The sequence below is a fragment of the Phoca vitulina genome, unplaced genomic scaffold, assembly GCF_004348235.1.
Source record: "Phoca vitulina isolate PV1807 unplaced genomic scaffold, GSC_HSeal_1.0 scaffold16, whole genome shotgun sequence".
Classification (NCBI taxonomy): domain Eukaryota; kingdom Metazoa; phylum Chordata; class Mammalia; order Carnivora; family Phocidae; genus Phoca; species Phoca vitulina.
Genome location: NW_022589719.1, coordinates 16,075,143 through 16,088,396, shown reverse-complemented (window position 1 = coordinate 16,088,396; position 13,254 = coordinate 16,075,143).

Genomic DNA, 13,254 nt, shown 5'->3' with positions numbered 1-13,254 from the left:
AAGTGGTGAAAGCACTGTGAGACAGAAGAAGATAAGAGGGCAGTTGTGCAGAAAAGTCTTGCCACTATTGGCCTATGAACTACAGATCAAGTGGATGTTCCATCCTGCTGTCTCTTTTATCATTTCCTCTGCTACTGTCACAGCTGGACCAGAAACCCTCTACGTCCATCAGTTTCTGAACACAGGCTGATACTGCCATTTAGAGTATGGAACTGAGTTCTCAGAGATGTTGTCCAATTTGCAGCAAGATCACTCTTCATGGGAATCTTTGTCAGTCCAGGTCCAGACATAAGGAGAAATGACAAGTCTGAGTCACTAGGAAACAGGGAGAACCAGTTGCTCATTCCACCAATTTGTTCTTTCATTGAATTCATTGAATCCTTACAACATCTCCATGAGCTAGCTACTAATATTTCGCCCTTCTATGGATGAGAAACTCAAAGCACAGGTTAGCTAAGAAACTTGCTCAATGTCACAAAACTACCAGGTCGAAGAGCTGAGACACAAATGGAAGTGCTTGGCTCCCAAGTCTGTACTCTTTAACAGTCAGTTATGATTTCTTTTTAAAAAGTCTTCCCGATGAATCTCCTTTGTTTTTTTCTGGGACGTGCAAAAGGCGTAGGACTTAGAGACAAAGGACCAAGGTTAGGTCTTTGCTCCATACTGCATATGTGCTGAATGACTTTGAACAAGATTTGTAACCCCTTCAATCTCATTGTCCATGCAAAATGGACAGAATCACAGCTTTCTCCTCTTTCTAAATTACTGTGATAATTAAATTAGATACTTAGAATGGAAACACCAAGCCCAGGACTGGACAAAAATATTCAATAACCGTGAGCTTTCTTCCTCTCTTCATTTGAAAATCTTCACAATAAAGAAAAGGAAATTAGTTCCACTTTTAGAAATATAGTTTTCCACCTTTATATTGTAATAATCTCATATCTATGCAAAACATAAAGCCAAATGTCCTATGAGAATAAGTTAAGGACTATCAGATATTCGGGATAATACTACCTGCATTTCAGAGTCTTAAGATACCACTGATCGTAGGAAGCACCATTATTTTAGGTGTTTAAATGGAAAAACTGCTAATTAATCTATGATGAAGCTCTGCTATCACAAAGTGTTATTATTTATATGTATTAAAATCTCCTTTTAATACATCCCATTGGCCATCACCCAGTCAGAGAGCCCCAAGTGATAGCAAATGAGGATGGGAAATGCAGGGAACATGGAGCCATGTCGTCAGCCCTAGTAGTAGCTGTCACCATGGCCATCCACTTCAATCCATCATTTTCATGAAAAGTAACTTGCTCAAGGTCACTCAGCTAAATAGTGGCAAAGATGCAACTAGATCTAAAGATCCATGACTTCAAGTGCATACAAGCTATCTTGGATAGCCTATACTGATCCCAAACCAGATATAAAGGCCAAAAGCTAAACTTCTAGGAGCACTTTTTATGGACTTGGAAAAAAAAAATATGACAATATAATAAGTTCTGTGATCTGGGAATCATGATTTATCTTACTCCCACATCCAGTCCATTAGCAAGCTGTATCCCCTTTTCAGGGGAGTATTCAGAGATCAAATCATTCAATTGTAACAATATTCTACCCCCAGCCCTGGGCATCCGCCATTCTTTTTACTTTCTCCCTAGAACATATTATCATCTAATATGCTATCTAATTGGGTTATGTGTTTTGTGTGTTCCATCTTCAACTCAGAGGGCCCTCCACAGCCCTAAGAGAATATAAGCTCCAAGAAGACTTTTGTTGTGGGGTGCCTGGGTGGCTCAGTTGGTTAGGCGACTGCTTTCGGCTCAGGTCATGATCCTGGAGTCCCGGGATCGAGTCCCGCATCGGGCTCCCCGCTCAGCGGGGAGCCTGCTTCTCCCTCTGACCCTCCCCCCTCTCATGTACTCTCTCTCTCTCTCTCATTCTTGCTCTCTCAAATAAATAAATAAATCCAAAAAAAAAAAAAAGAAGACTTTTGTTGTGATTGCTTTTTACTTATTTGTTCAGTTCCCTATATTCAAGCCGTGAAACACTGCCTGGCATATAGGAAAAAATCAATAACTATTTGTTGAATTAACAAATATTATTCATGTTTTTTAATTATTGGGTCAGGAACAGAATCATCTCAATTTCAAATCTGGATAAAGCATTGCTTAGAATTAAAAAAAATAAAATAAAGTGCACCAAGAACTTCCATCTTATACATTCACAAAATTCTGTCCTTTCTTCTTCTTTAATGACAAAATAGATCTTTTGTTCTAGAAATAGGGTAAGAACCTATCTCAGGTTGAGCCTCTTGCTCTTTTATTTCACACAGAAACAACCCCACCTTGTGGAATGAGGGTAAGTTTGCTGAAGCCTCAAACACCCTGGCAGCATCTCTGTAACTGCAAATGTAGAGGGCACAGTGTATCTCTGACACTTCAAGGTTTCTGTTGATTTCTAAATGTGCTATAATTGCAGGGGATGGAGACGCTGGAGACACAGGCTACTTACTGTCTCAACTGAGGCACTCCCTAAGGTAATGTCTGAGTAACAGATTTAAGCGATTTTCTTTTTCTGATTTTTTTTTAAATATTCCTTTGCCTCATAGTTGTGCCAGATATTGATACTTGTTCTACTTTGTTTTCCTAGAGGAATACCACATTTTCTCATAAAACTTTTAAGGTGGTATTATATAGAGGTATTGAACAACACACAGTGCTACAACTAACCAAGACAGGTAGTTCTAAACTGACTAGGGAAATCACCTACTGTATCTTGGGGCAATTGTGAACGGACAGGAACTTTTACTAGGAAGCAACGAATTCTGTGCTCTGGATTAATATTGAAGACTGAGCAGTGCAAGTTCCAATTTAAGCTAAAATTATTCTAAGGAAATAGACATGTGTTCCACACAGTGCTAACCACCTTGGAAATCTGAAGGATGCTTTCTTTGATTGATGTACTACAGCAAGTGACACATTAAAAATAAAACTTTAGATTTAAATGAGTAATTGTGTATTTGTACACTCAAAAATACATTCTGGTTAGAAACCATTTGCTTTATTTTTAGTAGACACAGAAGAGAGAAAATTCAGGCACAAGATGTTATTGCTAATTTTTGAAGTAATTCTTCCGTCAGATTTTTACTTTTATATTTGTAAGTAAATTCTCAAAGAAATAAATTTATCCAAAGTTCCATTATCTTAAAAAAAACCATTCTAACTTTTCAATTTGTGTTGTTACAAAAGTAATTTTATATAGTTCAGTGTTCATACTGAGTTTACATTTCAGCTTTCCCCCTTAATATTTATAGTAAATATGGTTTGGGCACTATAAGCAGTCTTCATATCTAAGTAATATTTCTTTAATTTTAAACATATGTAATAATTTCTCCATTTAAAAGTCATTTCTAATTTCTCACTACTATAATCACATTATGAGGTATTACCATTTTTATGGCTGTATTTTTCTTTTAAAAAGTTACTGAATAAAGCCAAAAGAAGGAATGGAGAAACACACGATACTTTTAAATCCAGCATCCATGCATAAGAACAGTGACATGCTATAGGTTAGGGTTTTCTCTAACAACCCAGTCTCCTCTCCTGCCTATAAGTTCTCTGCAAATCTAGGAAACAGAATGACAGATTTTTTTTTCCCTTCTCAGTGCCTATGGATCAAATTTAGACTATGAGGGCCATTACAGATAACCGGTTCTCTTCCTTCAGGATGGTAAGTAGAAGTAGAATCCAAAGAGTAAAGGGATCTAGAGTGGATTTCCAATATTAATAAACATTAGCTTGGGTTGTTGAACAATTGGATCAGGAGTGTATGTAAAGTATTTAAATCATACCTGGCACACAGCAGTACTTAATAAATGTTGGTTGTTGTTATTAGTCTTTTACATCTCTATCTATTCAAAGGTAGACTATTCTCCTTGGATCACTTATTCATTTTCAAAAGCTTTATGTTATTGTTACATGATTTTGGAGCAAGAAGAGATTTTGTGAAAAATATTTTCTCCAACAAAACCATGCATAGCTGAGGCTAGAATTCAATCATGGAAACACTGTTTATCTTTTTTCTTCCCACTCATAATTAATGAAAATATGAAACAAATTCACTAATCCTGAACTAAAGTAAGTTCCAAACTATAGAATCAGAAAGACTACAATTAGATTTTTACATTTCAGTTTAAAATTATTGGACTTAATCTCATAGTCTAGAAGCCAAAAAGAAAAAAAAAGAAAGAAAAAAAAACCCTCATATCAAATGATTGCTTAAATAAATGCAAATTTGAGATTATTTATAAGACAGTTTCAAAGGAAATGAATTACAAGGTTTTAGTTATAAAATGGTATTAGTGTAACATTCAGACTCCATAACTTTTTAAGTTTCATTTAATAGGGTTGAACATTGTTAATTTCATGGTGATGGCAGGCTCTTCGTGCCATCACCCTGTGGTGACTGAGCAAACAAAGATGATAAAAGTCAATCAAGAACCTAGGATCACAATATGAATTCTATTAAATTACTTTCATGGTACATTTTAGTTATTTTTAAAGCTTTCTTAACATTTGACAATTTGCACACACTACTAGGGATCACTATGGGATGTCAATTGCACCAAGGATATGAATTATTCGTAGAGAAGAATAAGTGGTGTAAGTTTTTTTTGGTTTTTTTTGTTTTTTACAAATGCAATTGATTAACAGGCTCACATCTAATATATTCCAGGATGCTTGAGAGAGAGAGCTTAAGCATGCAAACACAAATTATGTCATTACTAAATCAGCCCCCTCTTGCCACCCACTGCATAGTAATCCTCCTTTCCACATCAGTTTTTGGCGTGATTTTAATGACTAAAGAAATGCTCTTTCATTTTCAGATTGCAATTTAAATAGCAATGCAATCACACCAGAGATTTAATGAAAAATGTCTCCCTAATTTTCTCATACACAGCATGACTATAATATAATGAGAAGGCTGTGTCCTCTATCTGCTCAGAAGTCTTCACAAGGCCTTCTCAAAGGCATTCCATGGGAAGACAAATCCCTCTAACATTTGCAGGCAGCTTGGTTGAAAGGCAGTAACAGTGTGGTAGTCCAAAAGCATGGATTCTGGAACCAGATCACAGGAGTTCACAGGCCAGTTCTATCATCCAGTTGGTTCAACGAGGCACAATCCAGCAAAGAGTGTATATATTTAAAGTGTACAACAGGATGTATACATTGTGAAATGATTTCCACAATCAAGTTAATTAACATACCTATCACCTCACATAGTTTTGTTTGTTTTTGGTAAGAACTCTTAAGATCTACTTTCAGCAGATTTCAGGATAGATTCTAGAAGTGGCGAAAGACTTGTGGCCATTTTTAATCCATCATACCACCGTTCAGTGATGGGTCTATTGCCATGTCTCCTCCTCTGATACTATCCTTTCTCTCTTCCAACTACAATTTTAAATGTGGTAACATGACCAAGAGCTTGTGGGACCACCTGAGTCTCATGGAATCCTTTTTCAATGAGTCTGGCTAGAGACTTCTCTTCTAGATTGGTGTCCTAGGAAGAGGCACAGGTGTCAAGCTCCTAAGCCCTGCCCTAGCCTGAGATATAACCAAAGGAAGTTGCTCCTTTCTAGAGTGAAGAAACTCAGGTTACCCAGGCTCGTGATTAACAAGGGAAAGGCAAATGCATGAGAAACAGAGAAACATTTAACAAGGGAGACAATCATCACCCCTTGCTCCTCTCTCCATGGACAATGTGCATCAAAGGCAATCCTTGCCTTACACTGCCCATTCCTGTACTGCAAAGACTAAAGGCTATGTCTCATGTCTTTAACCTCATCTGTGGAGATTCAGCACAGCATTATAAATTTTATTTACAGGTGAGGAGACTATAAAGGAGTGAGCAGAATGTAAAATGAAAAATAAATATAAAACTAGATGCAAAAGGCATTTAATATAAACAGCCTGAGAATCATAGTAGATATGTGCTTACCCAATAAATTTACTTATTTTTAAATTTTACTGTTGATTTACCTTGGTCAATTATTATTTGAATATCAATTATTTCATTAGATACCAAGGTAAAGATTCTCTGTTATGTTCTGGGATAGGGATTTTCTTAAACGTGTTTCTTGAAAGGGTGCATCTAAATTCATAATTTCAAACAATACATACAGGAAAACAATCTGAACTAAGTCTGTTGCAAAAATTCTACAAACAGGCCTATAAAGCATTTTACTATAGGCAACCTAAGGTAGGTACTGGAGTTATCTATGATGAGTTACTCCTTATAATATTTTTAAAGAGGTTATCTTTGCTTTCCTCTAAAATTTGCTTTTTTAGAATTAATTCTGAAATGGCCCCCACTCAATATTTGACATTCAGTCAGGCTGCCTTTTCCTTGAACTACTTTGCTTTCAAAATCATGTCCAAAAGAGTTTAATTTCTTTCTCCCCAACCACACAAGTTATTGTACTTGTTAAAGAATAGATAAAATTCCTAATTAAAAAAAAAAAAAACCCCAGGGGCACCTGGGTGGCTCAGTCAGTTAAGCATCTGACTCTTGATCTCAGCTCAGGTCTTGATCTCAGGGTTGTGAGCTCAAGCCCCGCATTGGGCTCCACATTGGGCATGGAGTCTACTCAAAAAACAAAGAAACATATTTATGTATGTGTGTGTGCATCTTTCTTGAACTATTTCATAAATATCTCATTATATTATTCTTTCTTTTTTTTTTTAGGTTAAACATTTTTTTTATTATGTTATGTTAATCACCATACATTACATCATTAGTTTTTGATGTAGTGTTCCATGATTCATTGTTTGCATATAACACCCAGTTATATGCAACCCATCCCTCCAGGCTAACCCATCCCCCCACCTTCCTCCCCTCTAGAACCCTCAGTTTGTTTCTCAGAGTCCATCGTCTCTCATGGTTCATCTCCCCCTCCAATTTCCCACCTTCATTTTTCCCTTCCTGCTATCTTCTTCTTCTTTTTTTCTTTTTTTAACATATAATGTATTATTTGTTTCAGAGGTACAGGTCTGTGATTCAACAGTCTTACACAATTCACAGTGCTCACCATAGCACATACCCTCCCCAATGTCTATCACCCAGCCATCCCATCCCTCCCACCCCCGACTCTGGCAACCCTCAGTTTGTTTCCTGAGATTAAGAATTCCTCATATCAGTGAGGTCATATGATACTTGTCTTTCTCTGATTGACTTATTTCATTCAGCATAATACCCTCTAGTTCCATCCACGTCATTGCAAATGGCAAGATTTCATTCCTTTTGATGGCTGCATAATATTCCATTGTATATATATACCACACCTTCTTTATCCATTCATCTGTCGATGGACATCTTGGCTCTTTCCACAGTTTGGCTATTGGGGACATTGCTGCTATAAACATCGGGGTGCACGTACCCCTTCGGATCCCTACATCTGTATCTTTTTCTTTGCAATATTATGTTTCAATTTGGCAAACATCCCCTAAGACAGTTACCATGGATAATAAAACCACTCCAGGCTAGTCAGTTCAACCTCAGTGAGACAGATGACCATTTTCTTTTTCAACACCTGCAACACTAACTGCCAAGAGAGAAATGTGCATCTCACTCTGTGTCTGGTATAAACAGCACAGAAACAACAGCAAAGATGATTCAGGTCAATGTGAGCCAGCTCTAGCACACCACTGAATCAAATCCATATCTTAAAGTCTGATTTAATAGGGGAAGATAAAAATTAATAATCAAAGCTTAGGAGAACTTTTGTTTGGAATAACACTCAAAACACAACAGGCTTCCTTTCCTGAAAGCTGTGTTAGCTTTTTCAAATAAGGGTATCAACAAATGTCTTATAGTCAATTACCTGAGACTGAGACTGTGAATCTAGAGGAGATTCCAAACCTGTCTGAAATAAGAATTGTAAATTAAAAGAAGGGAACTGGGGATCATTTTTAATGAAAAAAATTTCAACCTTATCTTCGGATTAGTGGCATCATTATTTTTTTTTCTTTCACTTCTTTGAAATAGTAAGAGAAAAGTACTGATTTCAGATTTTAATTCCTCTCTCCCCTGGTCAAATACCCTGCAGTACTTCCTCTATTCCTACTGTTATTAATTTATTGGGCACTTATGATTTATCACCTGAATTAAGACAATATTCTTCTAACTGGTCCCCTTGCTTCTGAGCCATAATCTTCATAAATCCCTATACAGTGCTGCAGAGTGATTTGTCAGGGGGAAAAACCGTATCATATTGATCCTCTGCTTAAAATGCTTCACTATTTTCTCATTCCCCTCAGTACAGATACAGACTTTACAGCCTAGAATAAAGAACCTCAATGATACAGCTTTGGCGTCTTTGCCTCCTCTCTTACACAAAACCAAACTCATTCTGTGCTCTCTGTGATAGACTGACTGCACTGATATACCCAATTTCCATATCTTCTGGTACCCATGCATTTGTTAATACTCTCTCACATGGATTTTGGACTTAGTAAGCCATGTGATTTGCTCTGGCCAATGGGACAACAGCAAACTTGATGCAAGCAGAGTCCCAAAAAAGTGTTTGCATATTTCTACTTCCATTCTTGGACACCTAGGAATATGACCAGGTCCACTTTCTGCGGGCTGAAAGGCATGGATTAAGGATACTCGTCCCAGTCATCTTACACCATCAGCCAACAGCAAGGAAACATTCACATATGTGTCCCAAGCTGAGGCCAAAAGAAATGGTCAGACAAGCCATACCAATATCATTTGTAGATTCACGAACATTAGCAAATCACCATTATTTAAGGATCTAAGTAATGAAGCATTGGACAGTAAATGGTACCATAACAAAAAACAGTAACATGTTTCATTGGCTTCTCAAATGGGCATTGAACAAAGACGAGAACAATACTGAGAATGCTGCTAAAAAATGTTTTATAGTGGCAAAACAACTGGTGTAACTGTCACTTGCAGTAAGTTGGAAGATGTAAAATGCACCTAATAAAATTTCAGAATTGAGCAGCAGGGGTTTCCAGGCACAAAGTGGAAAGTGTGTTGGCTTTTCTAAGTTGTATATGTTTATGAGATAGATGAACCAGTATTTTCGGGAGAGAGCATAAAATTGTCTCTCATCTCCAAATTCTCAACTGGGAAAACAATTCTCAAAGTAAAATACCTAAGAGCAAAGATCAAATCAAGAGAGACCCACCTAACTAAGTAAAAGGATTTCTTAAAGTCATAAAGGCATTATCCCACTGCAGACAGTGACACACAAAATATCACTGAATCAGTCAGGAGAGACAGGCATGCCTCAATAAAAAATTCTTGGTGTGACACTTTTAAGCATAAAATGGAATCAAAAAAATGTTTTAGATAGCCACAATATTTATTGTTATTTTTTAGATAACCCACAATACTTTTTCAATATTGGTGAAAGTGCCGTTGGCCTAGAGTTAAAAAGAATCTATGTATTTCAAAATGTATTTCAAGGCCTTTCAAAAGATTTTGGGACATCTACCTTTCTATGTGCAAGATCAGGCTGAGAAAGTAGCTGAAAGAGTATACTTTTCAATGACCTTTTCAGAAGTTAAAAAGTGAAGGTAATGGACCTGGAAAGACATCCCGATGTGCAGAGCCATTAAGCTGTGAAAAATAATGGAAAAGAAAGTTTACTCCCATAGAACAATAGAGAACAATAGTCTAGAGAGCCAATCCCAAGGAGCAAATCTTGGTCTAATCAAGAAACACCAACCCCCCACACACACACTTGAGGTAGTGGGAATTTGTATTGTTCCATCTGGATTCTATAATTTTTATGAAGCAGTGACTGCTATGTGTCCCCCACCCTACCTTTTATGTTTTTAGTTGTTTTTTTCTTATTATGTTATGTTAATCACCATACATTACATCATTAGTTTTTGATGTAGTGTTCCATGATTCATTGTTTGTGTATAACACCCAGTGCTCCATTCAGTACATGCCCTCCTTAATACCCATCACCAGGCTAACCCATCCCCACACCCCCTCCCCTCTAGAACCCTCAGTTTGTTTCTCAGAGTACATATCCCACCCTACATTTTAAATGAAATGGACTATTGCGGTTATCCTGTCCTTATCTGATTATGTTATGAGTGTGTAAAGACTTGGTGGGGGCGGGGAGGAGAATAACTTGTCTTTCTAATGTATAGATCTCTGAATGATGACAAACTAAACTATATGGACCTCATGTAAAGCATGAGTTCCTGGACTCTCAGTCTAATATAATAATCAATGAGTATATAGATTATTAAAGGGAAATGGGATATGCATACAGAGTATTTACATGTGGAAGAGACATGAATCAGAGGGAAGATGTTGGTGAAGTGATTCTATTTGTGCCTCTAAGTTTTCATGTCTTTCTCTCTTCATGTTCTTTGTGGTACCACCCTCTTATGTGGACTCTGGGTTTGGTTACATGAGTTACTGTGGCCAATAGGCCACTAGCAAACTTACCACAAACAGAGGATTAAAAAGTACTTGGTACTCTCTTTGGTTTGCCATCAGAGTATGTTCAGATTTGCCAGCTAGAGGTTGAGATATGTGTCACAGAGACAGTCAGCCAAGCTGAGAGTATTCTTAATTAGTCAAAACAAAATTCTGATAACCAGCTAATATCCCTAAGTAATATTATCATTCCTTATCTCTAAGAAATGCCCAGCCAAAACCCAATCAACCTGTAAACCTATGAGAAATGACAAATGTGTGTTTAAAGCCACAGAGTTGCCTGCTGATTGCCATACAGCATTATTGTAATAGTTAACTGATAGAATACTCTCTCAGACCGGATTTCCCTCTAGCCCCCACATTATTATCATCTATTAATTACCTAAGTTAGTAATCTCCAAATTATCTTCATGATTATATTCTTTCCCCTACTCACCAACACACACACACACACACACACACACACACACCCAAATCATCATAAATTATGTCAATTCTACTTATAATATTTTTTAAATTTAACTATTTCATTCTATGTTCTACAGTCACAATTCTAATTTATAATTTCATTACATTTGTCTCTTTGTTTTTTGGGGTTTTTTTTTGTTTTTTAAGATTTTTTTTATTTATTTGACAGAGACAGAGACAGCGAGAGAGGGAACACAAGCAGGGGGAGAGGGAGAGGGAGAAGCAGGCTTCCCGCTGAGCAGGGAGCCCGATGTGGGGCTCGATCCCAGGACCCTGGGATCATGACCTGAGCAGAAGGCAGATGCTTAATGACTGAGCCACCCAGGCGCCCCTACATTTGTCTCTTTGTAACATTCATCCCATATCCACTTCCTGTTGCCTATCTTGTATTACTCTCTCATATGCCAACAAGATTGTCCTAAAAGAGATTTCATCATGTCAGTCAGGCTTCAATGTCCCTGGCCAACCTTGCAACTTGGCTTGCTATTGGAAATCTTTCCCAATTTACCTTAGGCTATTATCCAGCTTCATCTTCAAATACACTATAGCATTCATCTATGCTCTAGCATTTACAAATTACTATCTGATTTCCGAATACACATGAATCTTTTCCTCTGGGCCTGTTTGCTCCTCCTGGAACTGCACTGTCCAATTCACCATGTGTGGCTATTTAAATTTAAGTTAACTAAAATGAAATATAATTAAAAATTCAGTTCCTCATTCACACTAGCCAGATTTCAAATGCTCAGTAGCCACATCTGGCTAGTGGCTACCACACTGGATAGTGCAAATTACAGAACATTTCCATTACTGCAGAAAATTCTATAGTTGATCTAGAATATTTTCTCCTTATGTGAATATCTGCTCTACTGGATGAGGCAGACATAATGTGAGATCCAAACTGTATTTATATTACCCGATATTCATGCCATTATTTTCATTGACAAAATATAGATGAAAGGGGGAAAGTTCAAGGATAATCAGGTTGAGATTGATTCTTTTGCAAGGTTGCAAAAGTACTAATGAAGAAACTAGTTATATAGAATCACACAGCAGATTACTAATGGGTTATGCATTATGTGACTTAGAACTGGGATTCAGAACAATTCAATAGAATCCTAGTACTACCAGTTTGGTCTCTCATCTGATTAGCTTTCAAAGAATCCCCAGAAAACTCTGACTCCTATTGTGGTCATTTTTCAAAGTCCAAATTCAAATTTCCCCTTCTCTCTTTAATATTCCATGTCATCTCTTCCTTCTAAAATTGCCATATTCCATCTTTATCCCATCTGGAATTAATTCTTATTTTTATGACTGTAGTTACATTTTGCTTGACATATCATATTATACTGAGACTACATACGGTTGAATTTTTAATGGAATTTAATGGATGCCAAATATTATTTACTAATCATAATGTTCCATAGAATATAAAGGATTAAGAGGGTAACAGGAATCATGCCTTATATTATATATATGATGTATCATCTATATATAGATATTATGTATTTATCTCTCTATTCCTGCCCCTCGATGTTCATTAGAATATTAAGGAATTTGCTGACTCTGCATCAGGTGAGTCTCAATTGAGAGGCTCTTCAGAAAATCCCACGTTTTAAAAGAGATTAAAACAGTCAGGGGCAATGCTTAATTCAGATGGATGAATGTTATTGAAGAATTTCAGCAAGTGTGAGAGCTTGGGGTATTTTATGGGTAGAAATGTCTTCCTAGGGGCACCTGGGTGGCTCAGTCAGTTAAGCGTCTGCCTTTGGCTCAGGTCTTGATCCCAGGGTCCTGGGATGGAGCCCCGCATCGGGCTCCCTGCTCAGCGGGATTCTGCTTGTCCCTCTGCCCCTCTCCCTGCTCGTGCTTTCTCTCTCTCATAAATAAATAAAATATAAAAAAAAAAAGAAATTTCTTCCTAGTAGCCTTTCAATTACACTATATGGAATCCAACTCCTACTATGGAACGAAACCTTGACACCAACTTTGAAATGGCCTGATTCTAATCAACCAATACAGGTCTCAAAACACACAAATCAACAATTCTATTTAAGAGAATTCTGAGACTATGAGTATATTTCAATTCATGGGGGACAATTCCTGATAGACTTTGTTTAACCACACAGTGAACATTTCTACTGTGGCTACATTTTAAAAAGAAATAAAAGCAAAGTGCGGAATTTACTGAACCTCGGTAAGTGCTATACAAGTATTCATCCACCACTTGTTAAAGAAAAGACATTCAGAGTTAGGTTGCCTTTGACAAATGTAATCAATACAATTGGTAATTAG